A 22451-nucleotide genomic window follows, 5' to 3' on the forward strand; every position below is an offset into this window, starting at 1 on the left:
CCATGCGATGCAACGCGATGCGTATACGACCAAAAATCGGGCGCCCGGATAACTCACAAGTACCGAGTTTTTTACTTAAAAATTTGGGAAAAGATACCGTGATATGTTTTGAACCATCAATCTCACCTTGAGTACGGGTACGCTATTTACCCTCAAAAGAAACCTTGATAGGCTTATTATATATTTTTTCTAGTGAGTTGGGGTACGCTAGTGGCACACCAATAGTATACCACCAAAAGTGAACATATTGGTATCGATTTACACATTGGTTTCCCTTGTATTCCTCTCTTTATATATATACCGGAGGATCAAAGGGAACCAACATTTGGAGGAGAGAGGAGCTGAAAGCCTTACTAGAAGGGAGTATATTATTTTTTCCATATCCCCCATTATTGAAATTTCTAAACAGATATATGGAGTCCGTGAGGAGAGCGCCCAGTTCCTGAATAAAACCAACTATTTCTATCTATTCTCTCAGGGATAAGGGATATATCACATTATTCAGGATAGGCGAACTCCTACCATATTAGCGCTAATAGATGCTCTAAAAACGTCCAGCTTTTGATCAATAGAAACCTGACGCGTTTTGTCATATAGACTTCATCAAATCGAAAAAGCGGAAATCTTGGATAACCCAATTCTAGAAAGTATAGGTCCTCTTGGACTTCTCAAGAAATACTGAAACAATAACTGGTATCAAACATAGCGATAGGATTAGGTGGCCAAACCGCGTAATGTTCAGTCACAATAGAGGGGAACTTAATGGAAGATCCTGCCCAGCTTGAGCAAAAATATCTGGTGGATGTGTGCAAGTGTACTCTCCAGAGTCCAAACTGTATGTATGTATGTATGTATGTATGTATGTATATGTATATATATATATATATATATATATATATATATATATATATATATATACACACACACATATACACATACATACACACACACATATATACATACATACACAACACACTGCTCAAAAAATAAAGGGAACACTTAAACAACACAATGTTACTCCAAGGCAATCACACTTCTGCGAAATCAAACTGTCCATTTAGGAAGCAACTCTGACAATCATTTTCACATGCAGTTGTGCATATGGAATAGACAACAGGTGGAAATTACAGGCAATAAGCAAGATCCCCACAATAAAGGAGTTGTTCTCCAGGTGGTGACCACAGACCACTTCTCAGCTCCTATGCTTTCTGGCTGATGTTTTGGTCACTGTTGAAAGCTGTTGGTGCTTTAACTCTAGGGGTAGCAGGAGATGGAGTCTACAACCCACACAAGTGGCTCAGGTAGTGCAGCTCATCCAGCATGGCACATCAATGCGAGCTGTGGCAAGAAGTTTTGCTGTGTCTGTCAGCGTAGTGTCCAAAGCATGGAGGCACTACCAGGAGACAGGCCAGCACATCAGGAGACGTGGAGGAGGCTGTAGGAGGGCAACAACCCAGCAGCAAGACCGCTACCTCCACAGGCACCACCCCCACCCCCCCCCCCCCCAGCATCCAGTAAGACTAGCAAGCTGCGATGCCCGGCATTCTGTGTGTGTGTGTATGTGTATATATATATATATATATATATATATAAGGGGATTTTTGTAAGAACTTACCGTTCGAACCCCTTTCTCTGAGTCCAGTCCGGTGACACAGCTAACCTTGGGATGTAGAGGGGTCCGCCAGGAGCCAGGCACCTATGCTTCAATTCTTTGGAAGCAGGCTCCTCCCTTCTGCATCCCATCATGCCTCAGTTCAACTTCAAGAGCACACTAGGATACATAACTCAGAACAATGCCTGAACATCTTTTATAAATATATATATATATATATATATACACATATGCATATATCTTTCAAGGCAACATAACATTAACCATAACATGGCAACACATGAACGGTACACTTAACTGAGCGTAAGGGAGGGATCGCTGTGTCACCGGACTGGACTCAGAGAAAGGGGTTCGAACGGTAAGTTCTTACAAAAATCCCCTTTTCTCTTTCGTCCAGTCCGGTGACACAGCTAACCTTGGGACGTTCACGAGCCGGTCTTTTGGGAGGGTACGCTCAGACCAACAGTTCTCATCACTGCCCGTCCAAATGAAGCGTCCTCCGACGCGAACTCATGAAACCTGTAAAATTTGGTAAAGGTATGAACCGAGGACCAGGTGGCAGCCTTACACAACTGTTCTGCCATAGCCCCATGGCGCACCGCCCAGGAGGAAGCAACCGACCTGGTGGTATGTGCATTTATCCGAAGACGGAACTGGTCGACCTGCTCTACAGTAGGCAAAAGCAATGGTAGATCTCAACCCCCGAGCGATGGTCTGCTTCGAAGCAGGCCACCCAACCTTATGCACATCATATAGCACCAAGAGCAAATCCGATTTCCGAATGTCCTTCACCCTTTCAATGTATTATTCGCAAGGCGCGAACCACATCCAATCTCTTTAGTTTGTCCCTATTTTTAACCCCCTCTGGGGGAGAAAACACCGGAAGTACAATGTCTTGATTCAGATGAAAAGACGACACTACCTTAGGTAGAAATTTAGGGACTGTTCGCATCACAGCCCTTTCATCATGAAAAATCAAAAACGGTGACTTGCACGCCAAAACACCCAACTCAGACACTCTTCTGGCTGATGCAATGGCCAACAAAAAAGTAAGTTTCCACGTCACATACTTCAACTCCACAGAACTTAATGGTTCATAAGGAGGATTCTGTAACATGGATAAGACCAAAAAACCTAGCAACCCCTTGTAACAAGGTTTGAATCTCAGGTAGCAAGGCCGATAACTGCACCTTTAAGGATTGCAGACTAAGGCCTGATGAAAAACTATCCTGTAAAAAATTCAAAAATCTTGATAATTTGAATCTTGACGTGTGAAGATTCTGTCTCTCACACCATCTGATGTAAATCTTCCACACCCGATGGTAATTAGCTACAGACCCCAGCTTACGAGCTCTCAGCATGGTCTGGATGACCTCATCAGAAAACCCCTTCTTTTTCAATAAGGAGGTTTCATAAGCCTCGCCGTTAAATTGAGACGACCTGGGTCCTCGTGAAGAAACGGTCCTTGGCTCAACAGATCCTGTCGATGAGGAAGCCTCCAGGAATCCTTCGACAACCTCAGTACAGTGGAGTACCAAGACCACCTGGGCTAGTCTGGAGCAATCAGAATTGCTCGTACCTTCTGACTCTTTATTTTCCTCAACACTCTTGGCCACATGGGAAAAAAGGAGGAAAGATGTATACCATCTGGAAGTCCCACTGAACTGTCATGGCATCTACTGCCCAAGCAGTGGGATCCCTCACTCTGGAACAGAATCTCTGAACCTGACGGTTCGATCCTGTCGCCATCAGGTCTATGTCCGGAAGACCCCAACGACTCACAATCTCCTGACAGATTTCTTGATAAAGGGACCATTCTCCCTCCTGAAGGGATTCCCTGCTAAGGAAGTCCGCTTCCACATTCCTGACTCCTGGAATAAATATCGCCGACAATGCTGGTACGTTTGTCTCCGCCCAGCCGAAAACCTTGGAGACTTCCGCCATCGCCATCCTACTGCGAGTCCTGCCTGGATGGTTCAAATAAGCCACTGTTGTCGCAATGTCCGATTGTATTTTCAGCGGAGACCCTTTCAGCAAGGATTCCGCTTGGAGCAATGCATTTAGAACTGCCCTCAGCTCCAAACTGTTTATGGGTAGTCTCGAATCTTCTACTAACCAAAGGCCCTGCAATCTCAGATGAAGACTTACTGCTCCCCAGCCCCTTAGACTGGTGTCGGTCGTTATGACCAGCCAATCCCAGGACCTGAGAGATCTCCCCAGTTGCAATTTCTCCACTTTCGTCCACCACAAGATGGACTCCCTGGACTCCGGTGACAGGGCTAGAACTTCCATTTTCATTCTCTTGGCCTTCCCTGACCAACAGGCTAGGATGTTCCACTGGAAAATTCTGGAATGGAACCTGGCAAACTGTAAGGTGTCGAAACTTGCCACCATCTTTCCTAGCAATCTCACACCCTGCCACCCCGATGGTGTTGGGGCCTGTAGAATTTCCAAGACCCTTAGTCAAATCTCTACCGCTTTGGACTCTGAGAGAAACACCCTGTGAAGATGTGTGTCTATGATCACCACCAAGAACCTCAAGTTCTGTGTAGGTGTCAACTGGGATTTTGGTAGATTTAAAATCCAGCACTGACTTTTCAAAACTGTGTCGCCACTTCCAGGTGAACCTGTAACAATTCTGCCGACTCTGCTTTGATAAGTAGATCGTTCCGATAAGGAATAACAATTATCCCCTTTAACCTGAGAGCTGCAGCCCTGATGGACATCACCTTGGTAAATACTCTCGGAGCCTTTGCAAGTCCAATGTCTTCCCCCGATTGCAAGTGGAGTAAAGATTGTAAATCTGTGTGGATCGGGACATGGAGATATGCATCTCGAATATCCACTGACGCTAGGAACTCCCCAGACTCTATGCTCAAGAGCACTGACCTTAGAGATTCCCTTCGAAAATGATCCACCCACAGATGAGCATTTAAATATTTCAAACTTAGAATGGCCTGAAAGACCCGTCTGATTTCGGCACTAAGAAAAGTATCGAATAGAAGCCTTTTCTCCTTTCCTCTCGAGGGACAGGTATAACTACCCCTTTCTCCTCTAGAGATAAAGCAGCACCCAGAAGTGAAGCTCTGAGAGCCGCGGTTTTCGGTAAGGGAGTGGGAAGGAATCTGTGAAGGGAGTGACCCCTGAGTTTTATTCGATATCCTTCTGAAACAATCGAGAGTACCCACGGATCCTCCGTGGTCACCCTCCAACTGTCCTGAAAGTGTAGGAGGGGACCCCCTACTCTGATTCCAGAACAGGGAGTCTCCGCCCCGTCATGCAGAGGGCTTATATTCCCCCTTGGCGGTATGCTTCTTAGCAAAGGCGCCAAAGTTGGACTTAGACGCTTTACCCTGCTGGCTTGGAAACGTCCATGACCTGACTGACCTCTGCCAGTAGCTCCCCCTCTAAAGGAGGGACGAAAGGACTGCTTAAACACTCCAAACTTTGATCCAGTCGCCTTTGAGGTAGTGGGGAGAAAAGTGCTCTTACCCCCGGTAACCTGTTTGATAATCTCATCCAGCTCTGAGCCAAACAAAAAACTCTCCTTTCAAAGGAATAATTTCCAGAGACTTTTTAGACTCACTGTCAGCCTCCCAGGCTACAACCAGAGAGCTCTCCTAGCAGTAACAGACGTGACCGAAACTTTGGACGCCATCTTGGCACCCTCTTCGCTAGCCTCACATATGTACTCAGCAGCACATCGTAGCTTTTCTGCCAGAGAAAAAACCTCTGCATCATGTTGGAGAAGACTCCCCAAAGTCTCTGCCCACTTGATCATGGCCTACGCCACCCAAGCCGAAGCAATGATAGGCCGCATGGTGAAACCAACACCTTCACAAACTGCCTTGAGACAGCCTTCAACCTTTTTGTCCACTGGATCTTTAACGGCCGCCCCACCCTGCACTGGCAGAGCCGTGGCCTTAGATAACCTTGCCACAGAGGAATCCACTAATGGAATTTTCTCCCAAATCTTAACATGGTCCTCAGGCATAGGATACATGTCAGCATACCTCTTTGCCATTACCAGCTTTCTCCGGAGACTTGCCAGCCTCGTCTAATAAGGCAATAATGCCTTTATTAGAGGGAAAAGATACAGGATCTTTACGGCTCCTTTTAAACACACACTGTGCAGCAGCCTTTTCCACTGCAGGCAAATCCAGAGTCTGTTTAACAGCCCAAATGAGGTCTTCAATACCAGAGGTAGAAGAATCTATATCCTCCCCCTGTGACCAACATAAATCATCTTCATCATGCAAATAATGGAGGTGCCATAGAAGAACTCTGTCTAAACATGACATCATCAGATCTTTTGTGAACTTCTCTAAAAGAGAAGACATTTTATGCACACCCTGTGCCGTGTTCTGCATAGCTTGCAGCCATATAGGGTCTCCCTGTGAAAGGGTAAAGACCCCTGAGATGAAGGTATATGACCTGGTGATCCCACCAAAGATCCCCTCTGCTTATTTAAAGCCTCTGTCAAAGCCTTGACAGACTGTCCCAAAGCTACAGCCCACTCAGGCTCAGCTCCACCTGGGCTATGAGTCCGTGACCCAGAGGGTACAGCTTCACAGGAAGGGCACAATTCCCCCTGATCCAACTGTTCACAAGATAAATTTACATTTTTTGCAATGATAAAATATCTCCAGCGCTCCCCCCCAGCAACAGAACTGTACTCGTCCGCCATGTTAATATCAGAATATAACAATACTGTTTAACGTACAGACCAAATCACAGAGTAATGCACACAGTGTACTTATCTGTATCTGTTGCCAGTATTCAGCGGGGGAAGCGTTTTCCAGAGAGACTTCTCAGCAGGTCTGTCCATTTCAGCTCCGCAGCACGCACGGGAAATGGCGCCAGGATCAAAGGGAGAAGCAAAGTCTCCCATCAGTGAGGGTAACCGCCGTCTTTTGGCGCCAAACTCACACACAGGTGCTCCCACTGTGTCTCTCTACCTCCAGTAACTCCCCCTCTAGGGACCACTCGGAGTTGCCCAGAAACGCTGGGCGTCCTGTAAGAAGCTTCAACTCCCCTGGGGGATTTCAGCTTCTAAACTCTTAAAGATGGCGGCCGCCATCGCTGGGGGACCCGTCCCCAAGATCCCCTTCTATGCAAGGCGCTGGATGGGGTCCCCCGGAGCCCAGGACAGGTCTCCGCTTGATCGGAGCTCAGCGCTGTGCAGAGCGCACATTCCTCAGTGAATGTCCCTCTCTGCACACAGAACACTGACAGGACGCGCTTCTGTCAGCGTCCTGTTGCACTCTCAGCGTGTACTGACTTCAGCAGAAGTCACACGCTGGCAAAACCTGCATCTAAGCTAACTGTTAATAAAAAAATAAAAGCCTTTCTGACTAAAAATCCAAAGAAAAAGTGTGGCTGCTGCGCAGCCACTCAGCATTGCACCCACTCCTGTGGGCACCTAAACGAAACTGAGGCATGATGGGATGCAGAAGGGAGGAGCCTGCTTCCAAAGAATTGAAGCATAGGTGCCTGGCTCCTGGCGGACCCCTCTACATCCCAAGGTTAGCTGTGTCACCGGACTGGACGAAAGAGAAATATATATATTATCTGCAAAAATACGCAGTCACCATCTCTACTGGCAGCGATTCCATGTGCGTCTGTAACCGCCATTGTACAGTTAGCGTGTTACGCGTCTGCAGTAAGGGTTTTCCGGCACGCTCATGTATGCGGAAAAGCTGCGCAAAGCAAAATTTCTCAACTGAGCAAATATCAGTATATGGGCCACCTCTGAATCAGGCCCATTGACAATGGTAGATCTCCGCTAATTCCGTGAAGTAAAAGTAGATCCCGGGTCATAAAAGTCCGGCCACCCCTGCTATAGATCATATAATGGGTGAAAAGACAACAGCAAATTATACTACACATTACGAAACACCTTTGACGATCATGGATGAAATCACTTGTTGCTCAGGATCACTTACAGGTAAGCCTTGCCTTTAACCTGTTTATGTAAAAATATTTGGTAACTGGTTTATGTAAACTGTGACAGATCTAGGTAGTAGATGCTCTCTCCTGGTTGGTCCTGGTGACACTTGGCATTAACACAACGGCCAGTAACAGTAAATGTATAGCAGTAAGGGGCAACTAGCCTGCTCTTCATTTTACTGGGCTTCATTAAGCAGACAAACAATGTATTACTCATACCCCTTTCACATCGCCGACACGTTTTAAAAACCGGTATTTTAAAACGGTAATTAAAACGGGTCAGAGCCTTAACATTGCCGCAGATTACCGTTTTAAATACCGGTTAAGTCTCATTCAACATAGCAGTCAAACCGTTTCAACCCGAACACGTTTCAAGCCAGAGTGTCAACATTGCCTGTCATTTTAAAGGGGACAGCCTATCACTGCTCTGTAGCTTGTGTTGTTTGCCTGAAATACCGTTTCAGACACATTGTACACATTCACATTGCTCAAAAAACGACAAGGAACCGTGTAGGACTCTGCTTTTTACACGGTTCGAAATACCAGTTAACTTTAAACGGTAAATCGGCTCTGGTGCATTCACAGTGCAGGCTTAAACGTTTTAAAATGAAAAAAAAAATCGGCAATTTACCGTTTTAAAAGTGCGATGTGAAAGGGGTATACTATATATACAAATTATAAGAGAATAGCTAAACATTCTTTCATAGGGCAATGCACTTTAATCAATAAATATGTAAACTTAGAGCATAAACAAGAACACAACAGAACATAAAAATATAAACCAAATATATTTCATGCACATTTAAAATACATTATTTATATTACTCAACCAAAAAAAAAAAACAGTCTGGTAATGGACACAAACAGTTTCTACACGCAAGGGAAGTTCATTGATTTGTACTTTATGCTTAGAATGCATAGCTCAGACCTCCTATGTAGTGACACTATTCCATTTATGCACCACCCTCTACCCTGCCAATACAGGATGTCATTTGGGAGCACGCAAAACGCCACCTCTCAAACCCCTGATCCCTTGTTCCAGTGCTTCTAAAATCTATACTCACTTATGCAGTTATCTGATATGCTGCTGATGGGAAACGCACAGAGTATTCCATGACGAAGCAATGTTGTTCTTAACACAGGACTGAATGCAGAGTTTACTCAACTTGCAACTGTAGAAACCAGCAGCATATGTTCAGGGAAATGTGAGCTGCTTAATTTTTTTCCCCTGTCTTTGAAAACAATGATGTTGTGGCTGCTTGGTCAGTACAGAGAGGAACAAACCAGAGTTGCCAGTTTTGTCATTCTGTTTTAACTACTTCACTGCCAGATCTCTTACAAGGACATTACTCTTAATGTGTAATGTAATTAGACAATGTTTTAAATCAGTGATGGCTAACCTTGACACTCCAGCTGTTGTTCAACTACATATCCGCAACATGCCCTGCTAAAACTGATGCAGGGCATGCTGGGATGTGTAGTTCAACAGGTGGGGTGTCAAGGTTAGCCATCATGGTTTTAAATGATATACATGATACAGTTACACTCCATTTGTGTGTATATTGTCCCGTGATGCCCTATCGCTAACGATGCGCGCTCATTCAGGTTGTTCGCTATGTACTCCATCATCTGTAAATGCAGGACAATGGGGGATATCATTAGGGAAAACCATACCACAGCATGGCACCTGCAACTCCCCTTCGCAGCCGGCATCAGCAAGTGTGTATGCACCTGCCAATGCCGGCACCCCACTGGGTTCCCGTTAACAAGGTCACTAAGGGGTAGATTTATTAAGCTCGGTGAAGTGATCAAGTGTCTGTTTTTTATCATCCCCAATCAGCTCCTACCTGTAATTTTTCAAATCAAGTCTGTAACTTCAGTAAGGAGCTGATTGGCCGGTGATAAAAACCAGACTCTTTATCACTTCACCAAGCTTAATCAATCTAGCCCTGAGTATTTATTTTTTAATTATTTATATTTCTTTATTATTATTGAAGCATAGTTAGAAAAAAAAAAGAGTCAGTACTGTTTCTTTTTGCATAACTTAGAGTCCATGTACACATCAAAAATAAAATATCATGTATCACTATACAGCGCGGGGGGTCCAGTTATACATTTCCAATCCCTATCCCCATTATTTCACACTTCCAAGTTATACTCCACACTATTAGTATTGTTTTCTCTCACCCAAGGAGGATCGGTGGGTCCTGTGCATTAATACGTGCTTCGTACCAAGGTGTATTCCGGAAGCCTTTCCAAATCTGATCTTTCACAATATTGGGTTGGGTATTAATATAACTTTCCCATGTGTTGAAAAATTTCCCAGTCGCTATGTCTTTTCTCAAAGATGCTTCTAACCACTCCATCTTAAATATATGATGAAGTTTGTTAAGAAAGAGGGAAAACGGAGGAGCTATGGGCTGTAACCAGTTTTGTAAGATGCACTTCTTAGCTATTGCTGATATAATAATTAGGAGTCTACGTACTCCCTGTGTAATCCGTGTGCCTACAGGGATAATTCCAAATATTGCCCATTCTGCGGTCAGACTTAAGGCTGAGGCTAAATGTTGTATGGTATATGTCCATACCTGGACCCAAAATCTCTTTATCACAGGACATTTCCATATTCAATGATATAGCTCAGCCTCCTGTGTCCTACATCGAAGACATAAATGGTTAGGGAGTGCTCCCATCAAGTACCTACGATGTGGTGACAAATATGTTCTGTGCGCCACGTTAAGAAAGAGTTCCATGTATGAAGCAGCTGGTACCAATTTAATAGCAATTTCTAAAGCTTTCAATATTTGTTTTATAGTCAGTGTAGGCATATGGTCTCTCCACTGCGCCATCCCATTACATATCTGTTCATGTTGTAAAGGGTTATGTAAGAATAAATAATGGGCGTATATCGACTTCGAGGGGCGGTTTTCTTGGGCCAGAAGTTTATCCAATGAATTACTATGGTCCTTAGGAGCCAGCACCCCATCAAGACCAGCCACATATTGCTGAGCTTGGTAAAATGGTAAAGGAAAGGACTGTAGAAATGGAAACTTATCTACCGCTTGTGTGAACGTTAGTGGTTTGTTAGATGTTGTATTAATTAAGTGTCCTACTTTAGTAATTCCCAATCTTTGCCACAATGTAAATGGGTATTGGGCCATTCCTTGCTGAAACTGTGGGTTAGACACCAGGGGGAGATGAAGGGAGGTATATTGATTCAATAGGTGTTTATGGCGTAACACATGCCAAACTTTGCGAGTAGTCAAAAGTAGTGGGTTATTCTGAATCAAGAAGTGGAGTTCCCCATCATGTCTATGTAAGAAAACTATTAAATTATCCCCGTTGAGAAAAGTAGTTTCTACAGTAGTGTTAGCATACATGTCCTTGCCATGTAACCAGTCCCGAAGATATCTCAAGTGGGAGGCATATCCATATTCCTCTATTCCCAGAGGGACACAATGCTATGTTCCTGGACTTCCCCCATAAATTAGGATTGCCAGCACCTGTTTTAAACAAGTTAATTGATAAGAAAAGTTGTTTCACCACAGGTCATGGAAATCCTAAATTAATAGGATTGTCCAAGAAAAGGGAATTGTGTCCCTCCTAGAATGGGCCATGTTTGAAGATATGCAAACAGGTATGATAATCAGACATACAGGTCTAATGAAAAACTGATAAATATTCAGCCTGTTGAAGTAGAATGCAGCCACAGCTATGCTCCGTCACACAGCTAGTCCACAAGGTCCTGGTAGAAAGGGTCTCCACTGGTAGAAAGGGTCTCCAGTTCATGACGTAGCTCACGTTTTCCAGAAGATGCCTTTTGTGTAGGAGTAGAATCAAGGACATCATACAGAGGTTCGACCAGACTCATGCCACCTCATCCCTGTGTCTCTCAGCAAATCAGCCCCTCCACCTCCCCTCACCATGTTTCTCAGCTACCCACCATCTATTCACAGGCAGCCAGCTTTACTTTTGCCTGTGTAGTCCTTAGGAGGATGATGGAGAGGCAAGGCAGATTCTGTAGGAAGTACACAGCAGCTTAGGCACTTCTTCATTCCAGGACAGGGAGTGTGGCGTGACCTTGGTATCGTGCTTCTAGCAGCAATGGCTAAATGGGAGGAGATCTCACACTGCCGAGCACTATGAATTTGCTTGGCGGTGCGGTATAAACAAATAGCGGCTGCAAGATGGTCTGACGGCATGGTGTAATGAGTGCCAATAACTGCACAGTACAACACGGCTTCCATCCAAACAAGTCCTACATCTCAGGATGCATGTGCAGTACTTAAAACATTGGCCAACTCTGTGAATAGTGGCTTAGCATAGGACTCCTCAAAAGGCCCATAATTATTTTTTTTTGCAAATTAACGGGTGCCCCAGTCCAGTCTGGCAGTAAATGGGTCAGATGCAAATGCAGAATACACTATTTTACCATATACTGAAATATTACAATAAATAAAAATATGCCTAAAAAATGATAAAATTATAAAAAACTGCATTTATATATTACCAATATACACAGAGTAATGTTCATATACTAGCTATACCAGTACAATCATTGTATGCTGTATTTCTACATATAATACTCCATGGCATTCTAGCCCATCAATTACAAGTGAGGTCAGGACAGAGGGTTTATCTTCTAGTTGATGAGTATCAGAGAAGAGGTCCCAGAGGGTCACACAACCTCTCTGTAAAGCTGAAGGAAGGACTGTTACTCTCCCTAATTGCCAACATTCTCAGCATCCCTCCAGAACAGTGGGGATTTATTCTTGCAAACCTGCATTTAAATCCCATTCAGAGTTTTCAAAGAGAATTTTATTCACACTTTTTTCTAACACAGTTTTCCCTGTGAAGTCGTAGCATGAATGGTATGAGAAGTGTTGTACAAAAAGTATCTATATTAACACCAATTAATATCAAATGAATGCAGTACAATCATCTGTGTGAGTCTAAGATCAAATAATGATCACATGCGATCTGCAGCATCAATGTAATGTAATATTTAAAATGTACCTTCAGGCCACAGGGCCCAAAACATGAAGTGGGAACAGACTGTTCAGAAGTTACAAAAAGTTACTCCTCACAATCCATTATACCCAGTCCATACCAATCACGAAATTATCGTCTGAACCTGGGTTATGTGTTAATGAGGTCAACCCATAAGTGTACCGAGCCTGCAACCCCAGTTATTCCAGGTCTTTGCCGTAATAGTGGGGTATGCAATCCAGGATCACGGCTGTCAATCCCCGCCGACAGCCGTGATCCCGGCTTATTTGTGGTCTGATCGACTGCAGAACGACAGACAGGATTCAATGTCCCACCGGCCGTTTGGCGCAAAGGGGGCGTGGCCGCAAAAACGGCCATGGATTGGCGATCTGTCGCTAAAGACAGCATTGAATAGGGAGCACACCACTATTTTCCACGTTGGAAATAGCAGCGTCCGATTGCATACCCCCTTAGTCTGCAGTGTGGAAGGGCGTGTTACACTTAAAAGGTCTTCCTTGGATCTCATTGTTTTCTTATGGTCTTTATTTTCCATATAAAGGGTTAGATGTATCAAGCTTCAAAAAGTGATAAGATGGAGAGTGATAAACAGCCAGACAATCAGCTCCTACCTGCCATGTTACAGGCTGCATTTAAAAAATGATAGGTAGGAGCTGATTGGCTGGTTGTTTATCACTCTCCATCTTATCACTTTTTCAAGCACAATACATCTGGACCAAAGTGTGCATTTTTTGGGGGCCAATTATGTATCTATGAGTTAATTTGTTGTGGACTATATAGGTGAATGGGGCCCAGTTTCCTTGTCCACTTCGTGTCCAAAACCGTTTTTTTTTAGTCCCACCAGCCGTTGGTCTCCACGGGTATAGATGCAAAGAGAGCTTCCACCGACGCGTTTTCTTTGCATCTATACCCGTGGAGACCAACGGCAGGTAGGACGGAAAAAGGTATTGGACACGAAATGGACAAGTAAACAAGGCCCCATTCACCTTGTTCCACAAACTCAACATAATTGTGCCCAGCCCTGACCGGTCCCATACAGTTAAGTGGCTCCATTGTGGTCTTTTGTATTTTAACAATTTTTTTGTATTGGAATAAAGGATACTTGTTTTTATAATAAAAAAAAAGTATCCAAACTGTATTATTTCATACAATTCCTCCAATTTGAAGCAGAAGCTAGAGGATATAAGGAGAAAGACCTTTATCCTATGCAATCAAGAACTCTTCAAAGTGTGAGTAAATTGGTGAGGACCCATCACATATCAACCTGAGTTCTGTTCCTGTTATACCATATATATAGTGATATGCAAGTTTAAATATCTTTACCTTGTGAGTGTTCTGTAGAGGGGGTCACACCCCCCCCGTAGAAAATTTCCTATAAATCTAGAAGCAGTGTGCAAATTGGACTATTTGTGTACCGTCTCGTAATAGTATTACACAAGGGGATCTGCCCTCCCTCTCTCCCCTTCTTGTCGTTTCATATCTCAACGTGGAGTGGAGGAAAACGGCAAGATTTAAAGAATTATTGAACAGGGGAGTACTCACCTTTCATTTGTCAAGTGCCCATATTCATATTTTGAGGTTTTTTTCTTTCCATGTGCAGATTCGGCGTAGTGTTCCAGCGGCCAGCATAGTTAGCGTATCTGTCAAATTCTGCGTAGTGTTCCCACGGCCAGCGCAGCCAGCGTCCCTGTCCGATTCGGCGTAGTGTTCCCGCGGCCAGCGTATACTTTGTTAAGTTGCTTTATTTTTATTAACTAAAATCCAGTTACCAGTTAACATATGTCGTCATTACTGTCTCAGATGTATGATATGGCAGGTGCGAATGTGTTCCTGAAACATCCCCACTATCCACGCCAGTCCGAAGCGTGGCAATCTCAGCGAGCCCCGCGTGGGGACACGTTACGCGTACTCTCGACCGGATTCAGTATGAAATCCCGGCGGTCGGGATCCCTGCGTTCAAAATCCCGATGCCGGAATCCCGACCGCCGAAATCCGGACAGGGGGGGGGCGTGGATCGCCCCCCCCCCCCCCCTTGCAGGCTCGCTGCGCTTGCCATGCAGCGGGCCCCGTGCCTCGCTACACTCGACACGCTAATTTATTCTCCCTCCCGGGGTGTCATGGACACCCACGGAGGGAGAAAGTGTCGGGATTTCGGCGGTCGGGATTCTGAACGCTGGGATCCCGACCGCCGGGATTTAAACTGCATCCCCTCTCGGCCTGTTCATACCCCCACTCTCCACATCAGCGTGGAGTCAATCTTATAAAGTGTGGCGAGCGCAGCTGAGTACCAAGCGTGGCGAGCCCCATGAGGGGACGCGGAATACATGTAAAGTAATCCGCTGCGCTCGCTGCACTTTATAAAATCAACTCCACGCCAACGTGGATAGTAGGGGTATAAACAGGTCGGGAGAACGCAAAAAACGCGTCCGCTCGCCACGCTTCGGGCTGGAGTGGATAGAGGGGTTTTGAAATGGAAGCATTTACCAAATTAATCCCAAACCGATGGACAAGAAGTGAAAAGCGGTATCCTTTCTCAGTACTAAGTACCTAAACACACTTAAATACACCAGGTATAATTTCCTATAAACTCTTCTGCTTATTATCTGCCTGCACCAGAGGCTGTGTGGGGGGTAGGAGGACTCCCGGGGAAACAGGCAGCACAAGCTGCCCCCTGGGGAGAGCTGGCAGGGGCACTATGCTGACTACGCTAGGCAGCCGTTGGTAGGCGCGCTACGCTGGACTATGCTAGGTAGCCATTGGGCTACGTGGACAACGTAGCTTAGCCTACACTGAAAAAGTAGTGTAGCCGGGCATCGTGACATTACACAAGTACCATAAAAATTGTATAAATGTTTTAAAAAAAGATAATAGCTGTTCATTGAAGCTCACTTTTTAGTCTTTAGGGGTCTGTAATGCCCACTTTTAATGTCTTACATTTTTATGTAGGGCAGATACGGGTGCAATGTGAAAAGGTAATATCCCGTAAATGACCTGGGTCCAACATGCAAAATGAAAGGTGTTAGAGCAGATGTAACATGGGTTAAAATAGGGCTCATTGTTCTGGATCAAACCAGGGATTTTGGTGTAAAAGGGGTATTCGTTACTTATTACAGGGGAGCTTCCAAAAAGTGGTCTATGTTATTAATCAGATAACAGCAAATGCTACCGGTTCATTGTACACTATGTGTTTCACCAAACTAAAGTCCCGTACACACAGGGCAACACCGGCCCTGAGCTTCCCGCGCAGCACCATGCTAATCCTCTGCTGATTGACATGTCCCAGGCGGCTGACACGGCTCATTAGCACCGAGGTCGCCTAGCTCCAAGGACATGGAGGTTGGTTACCGATCCACTCCACCCATCAGCAGAAGACCAGTCAGCACCCGACAACCGCCCTTTTCCCTCTCTGCATGGTGGCCGCTCCCTCCTCTGGGACCAGCCACCAATGTGCTGTTTTCTTAGCTTCCCTTGCTCCTTCCTTCCCTCACAAGTCTCTGCCATCTATTCTGAGGCTCCATCTCTTTCTCTGCTCCTGCATGCCTGCCACGGCTGTCCTGAAGCTGCGTGGGCTGAAAACACATAACATCATGCAAGCCTACTGTAAGTAGTTATCTGGAGTGGGTGTAGCTATCACCTGGTGAACATCTATGCCTGTTATCTGGGGAAGTGGATTGTGTGCATATATGCTTTCATTAGTTATTTATTTTCTATAGCCAGCACATTACTTATGCTGGGTACACATTACATTCCACCAAGGTGTGTTCCTTCACACAGCATGCGAATGGCATCCTTTCGCATGCCACTGGGACCTTCCCACATCTTTCGATGGTCACCGACACTGATGGCACTGATTCGCTCTGCCAGTACCTCCATTGGTTGCCTGTATATTACCGTATTCAATATAAAACACTTCTACTCACATATAAAGCTATTAACCATACTGCATCAGCTTATATCTCTGCACTTATCACAAATATCTCCCATCTCGACCACTACGCTCTACACAAGATCTGCGTCTCTCTTCTGCACGGATCACTAGCTCCCATTCACTATTACAGGACTTTCATCGGGCTGCTCCCATCCTATGGAATGCCCTTCCACGCACATTAAGACTCTCCACCAGTCTCCAAACTTTCAAGCGTTCCCTGAAAACTCACCTCTTCAGGCAAGCCTATCATATTTTAGTTCTAAATGCATAACCCTCCGAGGCACTTATCTATTATATAGCTTCCCTTCTGGACTTGTAACTGCTATGCTATTACTGGTGCCTGTCCTTGTGTTTCCCCCCCTATATCCCTATAGATTGTAAGCTTGCAGCAGGGCACTCCTACCTCCAAAAGTGGGTGGACAGCTGACATCCAGTGATGTCAGCTGCCTCATCCCTGCATGTCCATTACGGCCGCATTAGCATGAGAACCAGAGGAAAGTGTTGGTGTGCTGCCCAGGATCAATGACTGAAATATAAGCAGCTGTGACAAGTGCGGATATAAAACAGCAGTAGCTCTACACCAGGCATGTCCAACGTTGGCCCTCCAGATGTTGTGAAACGACACATCCTAGCATGCTTTGCAATAGTTTTAGCATTCTCTAATAGCAAAACTGTGGCAAAGCATGCTGGGATGTGTAGTTTCACAACATCTGGAGGGCCAACATTGGACATGCCTGCTCTACACCAAGGAAGGGGAACCTTTGGCCCTCCAGCTGTTGTTCAACTACACATCCCAGCATGCCCTGCAACAGTTTTGCTATTTGGTCATGCTACATGTTACAGGGCATGCTGGAATGTGTAGTTCAACAACAGCTAGAGGGCCAAAGGTTCCCCTTCCCTGCTCTACACGAACCACGGTTTTCCATCACATTGCCAACTATAGCTCTACTCTGGCCTTCTTGGATATACTTGTTTGTGTGAAGCTACTGCGATACTAAATCCACACTTGTCACTTGACTTATCTGGTACAGAGAAATTACATTCGCTCTTTGATTGTTGCAATCGGGACTATATGTATAACATCTCTCTTAAGCCTTGTACACACGGAATGATTATTCCAGGCGATTTTTACTACATCGTCAAAATCGCCTAGAACAGCAGTTCTCAAACTGTGGGTCCTGACCCCAAAGTGGGTTCCTACCTGATCAGCATGGATTTGTGACTACATGTTACTGACTTTTCTATTCTCAGTCAGTGATTCAAGGAGTCTGAAAAATCTTTTGAATTGTTTGTTATTTTATACTACTAGCAATGCTGCTATGTATGTGCTGTCTGCTGTGACGTGATGACCTTCTGCAGTAACTTGCTGGGGTCCTGTAATTATATTTATTGTCTGATGGGGTCCCATAGCAAAATAGTTTGAGGACCCCTGGTCAGAAGGTTAGGCAGAATCACCCTGTGTGGACACAGTGGGGTTATAGTGATGCATGGCCCTGCAGCATCACAATCGCAAGCAAAATATTGCAGGAAAGAATATTTTCACTAGACGCCACGTGCATTGTGTATTTGGCGGCAGCTGAGGAAGGCAGGATGTAGATAGCCTTCTAATCTCTGATGGCTAATTACATCTTGATTATACACACAGGGCTTATGGGCCCTACATACGCAGAGATTCATAATGGGAGATTCAGTATGGGAGATTTCAAATCTCATGGGTCATTATAAAATCCTTGCATTAAAATAATACATAAAAAATGGCTTGGGGTCCGGGAGATGAGCAGGAGCATCAGTGCGACTGCACTGAATTTACCGGCGGGTCCGTTCTGAATCCTGGGAAGATTCAGAACGGCGGGGGCGTGCATGTAAATCGCGGTGTGGGATATATACACAGCGATTTACATGTGTTTTCAGGGATTTTCTGAGTGATTTGTTAAAATCACTTAGAAAATGCCTGAAAATTGTACTGTGTGTGGGGCCCTTTAGTCCAAACAGCTTTGTTCGCAGGGGGACCCTGCGCATGCTCAATGTGTACCTTGCACTTGTGCAGTAGTTTGAGAACCATAACGGGCCCTACATACAGAGAGATTTGTGCCAGAGATTCATAATGGGAGATTCAGCATGAGAGATTTCAAATCTCTCAGGCAACTTCAGGGTAATATAAAAAAAAAGTCTTCAAATTTGTCTATAATTGAAAAATAAATAATGTAAAAAAATGTTGTGGGGTCCCCCCCACGAGCATGACCAGCCACGGACTCTCTTGGTCTCTCAAATACCAGGGGAAAAAAATAAATAAGGTACCCTATATTCAAGAAACCATCACTGGAGTAGGGGTCCTCCGTATTTTGGAAACCAGCACCAGGCTCAAACAGCTTAGGGTAATGCCACAGCTGGGGGGAACTTATTATATAAGGTCCCGTGGCCAAATCATTACCTCTGTGGCGGGTCAGCCCTGGTCAGCTCCCTGGTGGAGTGGGGACCAACCCAATAAATGCCCCCCCCCCCCCCCTCCCATTGTCGGGAAAGCTGTAAAAAAGCCCGAAATCGGGTCGGTCGGGTCCCATCGCATACCTTAAGTTAAGGAAACAAGTACCCATCTATGTCTTGGCGAACTCTGCTCTCAGCTCCAATAATCACTTACCTGCTCTCTTTAGTGATTTGGTATGCAGAAAGGCCAGGTACTGTATCTGTAGCAGTCTTGTCTTTACCTGAAGAAATAGCAACATGACTAAATGAAAAGATGATTTGACTACAGTGCACATAATCTGTTGAAAACTAATATATGCTATTAAGACATGGGGCAGGTTGTAATAGCCAGAGAGATGTTGGCATGTGTGTATTTCCAGCAAGTCAGCACGCTGCTGGTAAAACACACCTGGGGCCAAATGTAATAGGGTGAGAGTTTCAGAAAGTCAGAGATTTGGGGAGAGTTTTCCCATGTTTTTTAAAGCAGCAATCAATTAAACTGCAAAACCAGGTTGATTTTGCCAGGTAATTGATTGCTGCTTTAAAAAAACATGGGAAAACTCTCCCCAAATCTCTCACTTTCTGAAATGCTCACCCTATTACATTTGCCCCATGTTGTGTCAGACATGAAGACTAGAACCTGGTGCATCACAAATTCAAAAAAGACAATTAGACAGTTATTAGAAATTGCCTGCATTTAACTATGCAGAGTTTGTATATTCTCCCCGTACTTGCATGGGTTTCCTCCGGGTACACCGGTTTCCTCCTACAATCCAAAAATATACCGCTAGGCTAATTGGCTCCCAACAAATTAACCCTGTATGTCTGTGTGTACATGTACCTCTGGTAGGGAAATATAGATTGTAAGCTCCACTGGGGCAGAGACTGATGTGAATGTTCAAATATTCTCTGTACAGCGCTGCGGAATATATGTGCCCTATATAAGAAACTGTTAATAAATAAATACATTTGTAGCTTTTCTATATATTGAGCACACCAGCTCTTGTAGAATGCTGCAGCCTGAGCCTGGTCCTATGGAAAACTTCTGGAACTATTGTTTTGTAATTAAAGAAAACATAACCAGCAGTAACATAAAAGGACACATTTTCAGAAATACCAACCATCTGATCTTGAGGAAACCCCCCCATTTTCTGGCTCAGGAGAGGAAAACCAGACCGCTTTCAAGCTCAAACCAAGAACATTCAAAGTACCATTCTCAATCATCGTCATACCTTGTAATGTTTAAGTAGAATTTTGGGAGCTGCGGTGAAGCACAGCTCACATGCAGTAAGTTCTTAGCGCAAGTGTATCAATTAGAACACTAGAAAGGAGGCCAAGCATATAAGCTTGTAAAATAGGCAGAAAGAGAAACACATGCCACTGTGCATCAATGATAGTAATTATATCTCTGTTATTTAAAACTGTCCCCAGGCAGAGCCGCGGGTGGCATGAGAAGGACAAGATGGAAATTCACATGGAAATTTAATGAAAATTTACTAGAATAACACTGTGGTAGTAAGCTTTTAACAAGACATTAGAAGATTATATTTCTATCAGCTCCATGTACTATAGGCTGCGCACTAATCTGTGGTTGGGGTGAATGTATTCATACACAGTAGAGCAACAGCTCCACAAACGGATATTGCTGGACTACTATCACAAACGCAAACTCAAAGCCGGATTTAATTGTTTGGTCGTATCAAAAAGCAGAAAATGCTAAGCGATGGACTAATAAATACTTCATATACTTCTAGATTTGCAATGTGAATGGGGTATTCGTGAATTTCAGCATTACGACAAATGTCCATGGTAGATACAGTCATCTGGGGTAGTGCTATGAGAAAAGCAAATTGGATCACCACCAGGTGATAAAGGCTCTAGGCGGGTGGGTTGTTTTGTAAACTGCTCACACGGAGGGGAGGTTCAATCCCCTATTTGTGGTGAATACAGGGATAAAAAGGAAGGATATGTGGAGCGCTCAAAAAGATTTTAAAAATAATATGCAAATCAATTGTGTTGACTATTGGATTGAATTGGTAAAAATTAAACTTAGTCTGTCTATCACAAAATGAAGGTTGTTAATAAGAAAGACATCCTTGTACTTAATTCACTTTGTGGCTGTGGAGCTCATGAGATGCCACCACTACACTTTCACTTGGTGGGTATTGGTGGCAGTGTGGGGATGGAGGGTGGGCAGTAGATTGAAGCTTTCACAAGGGTGCCAAGAAGCTTTACTCCAGTCCTGCCCTCCAGTGAGTGTGGGATGTTTAATATTTTAAGTTTTAGAAATAACAGCTCCCGCTTCTCCTACATAACGAGGAGAAGCAGGCACCCGTTACAGCCGCCAAATTTATTAACCCCCCCCCCTTGTCGATAAGGAGAGCTGTTATGTCCAGCATCCACAACTCTCCTTATCAGCTCCAGCATCCTCACTGGGCATGCATAAGATCTTGTGCACGGCCTGGACCCAGCAGTGGGGAGAGGACAACGCTAGCCCTGGGCTGGCGAAGCGACCAGGGGGGATTAACGCCTAGGTGGCTGTTAATACATCAACCCGGCCACTGTTTGCTGAGGAGGGGTGGAAGGGGGATCGCTCGCTATGCTTCGGGCACACTATTTTATTCTCCCACCACGCCCCACGCTCGGCACATGTCGGCTCAAAAAAACAGTGAAATAAAACCTATGTTGACCACGCGACCTGTCGCTATGTCGACCTAAACCCATGTCGACCTTGACCCATGTCGGCCGAGGCACATGTCGACCTAGATCCCTGTCGACCTAGTTGCATGTTGACCCAACCGTGTCGACCTAATGACTGTCGACCTAAGTCTGGTCAATAATACGACCGTATACCGGGAAAAAGGTATTGATACACAATGTTAAGTATTCTGTATTGCATAATGGGCCACCAGAATGATAAGACAGAACCAATGTTTATAGATTTATAATGTTATTACATAGATGAAACCTCGTAATTATCCGTATCTATGATAAAGACATGAACTACATAATTGTTAGAACAAAATGATACAATATGGTTGTTCTCATGGCACAGATATCTGGCGGCATCATTTTATGCCCTGTTAGGCTTGCACACCGTGCTGCGAAGTTAGGAATAACCTGCATTCCTAAGAAATGACTCATTTGGGAGGTAGACAAGAAAAACAATGAACTGTAAGACCAGGAATTACAAAACCATATAAAATGACATCACCAGAACGTGCTGTAGATTTATGGAATGTGCTTCAAACATAGGTGGTCGGAACGGATACCGTATGGGAATTCCAGCAATGTTTGCATACACAATATAAGGTTTAAGAATTTACAGCATACCATAAAATCATATTGTTTTAGCAACTTCCTATCAAACTTTATTTAGATTACTAAGCCTTTTTCACACAAGTGAAAGTCTCAATTCCAGCAATGTTTTGGTGGTCTGTAAAGTCTCCAATACAGGGCAATCAGTTGTAATGCCATGAATAGTTCCATAAC

At 44.5% G+C, this 22451-nt stretch overlaps 1 protein-coding gene across 8 annotated transcripts in view; it reads right to left on the minus strand.

Annotated features, from left to right (window-relative positions):
- The window catches only part of TANC2 (tetratricopeptide repeat, ankyrin repeat and coiled-coil containing 2), a 454397-nt gene that overhangs the window by 359057 nt on the left and 72889 nt on the right, over positions 1-22451 (minus strand). For 6 of the 8 annotated variants that reach the window (XM_083147486.1, XM_083147489.1, XM_083147490.1 and 3 more), the window contains exon 2: positions 19135-19201. The exons of the other annotated variants lie outside the window; for them this stretch is intronic. The gene's annotated coding sequence lies outside the window, so the exon portion shown is untranslated. The remainder of the gene's footprint in view (positions 1-19134; positions 19202-22451) is intronic. 8 annotated transcript variants of the gene reach the window in all.

Source organism: Crinia signifera, chromosome 6, assembly GCF_055691185.1.
Source record: "Crinia signifera chromosome 6, ASM5569118v1, whole genome shotgun sequence".
In the NCBI taxonomy this organism is placed as follows: Eukaryota; Metazoa; Chordata; class Amphibia; order Anura; family Myobatrachidae; genus Crinia; species Crinia signifera.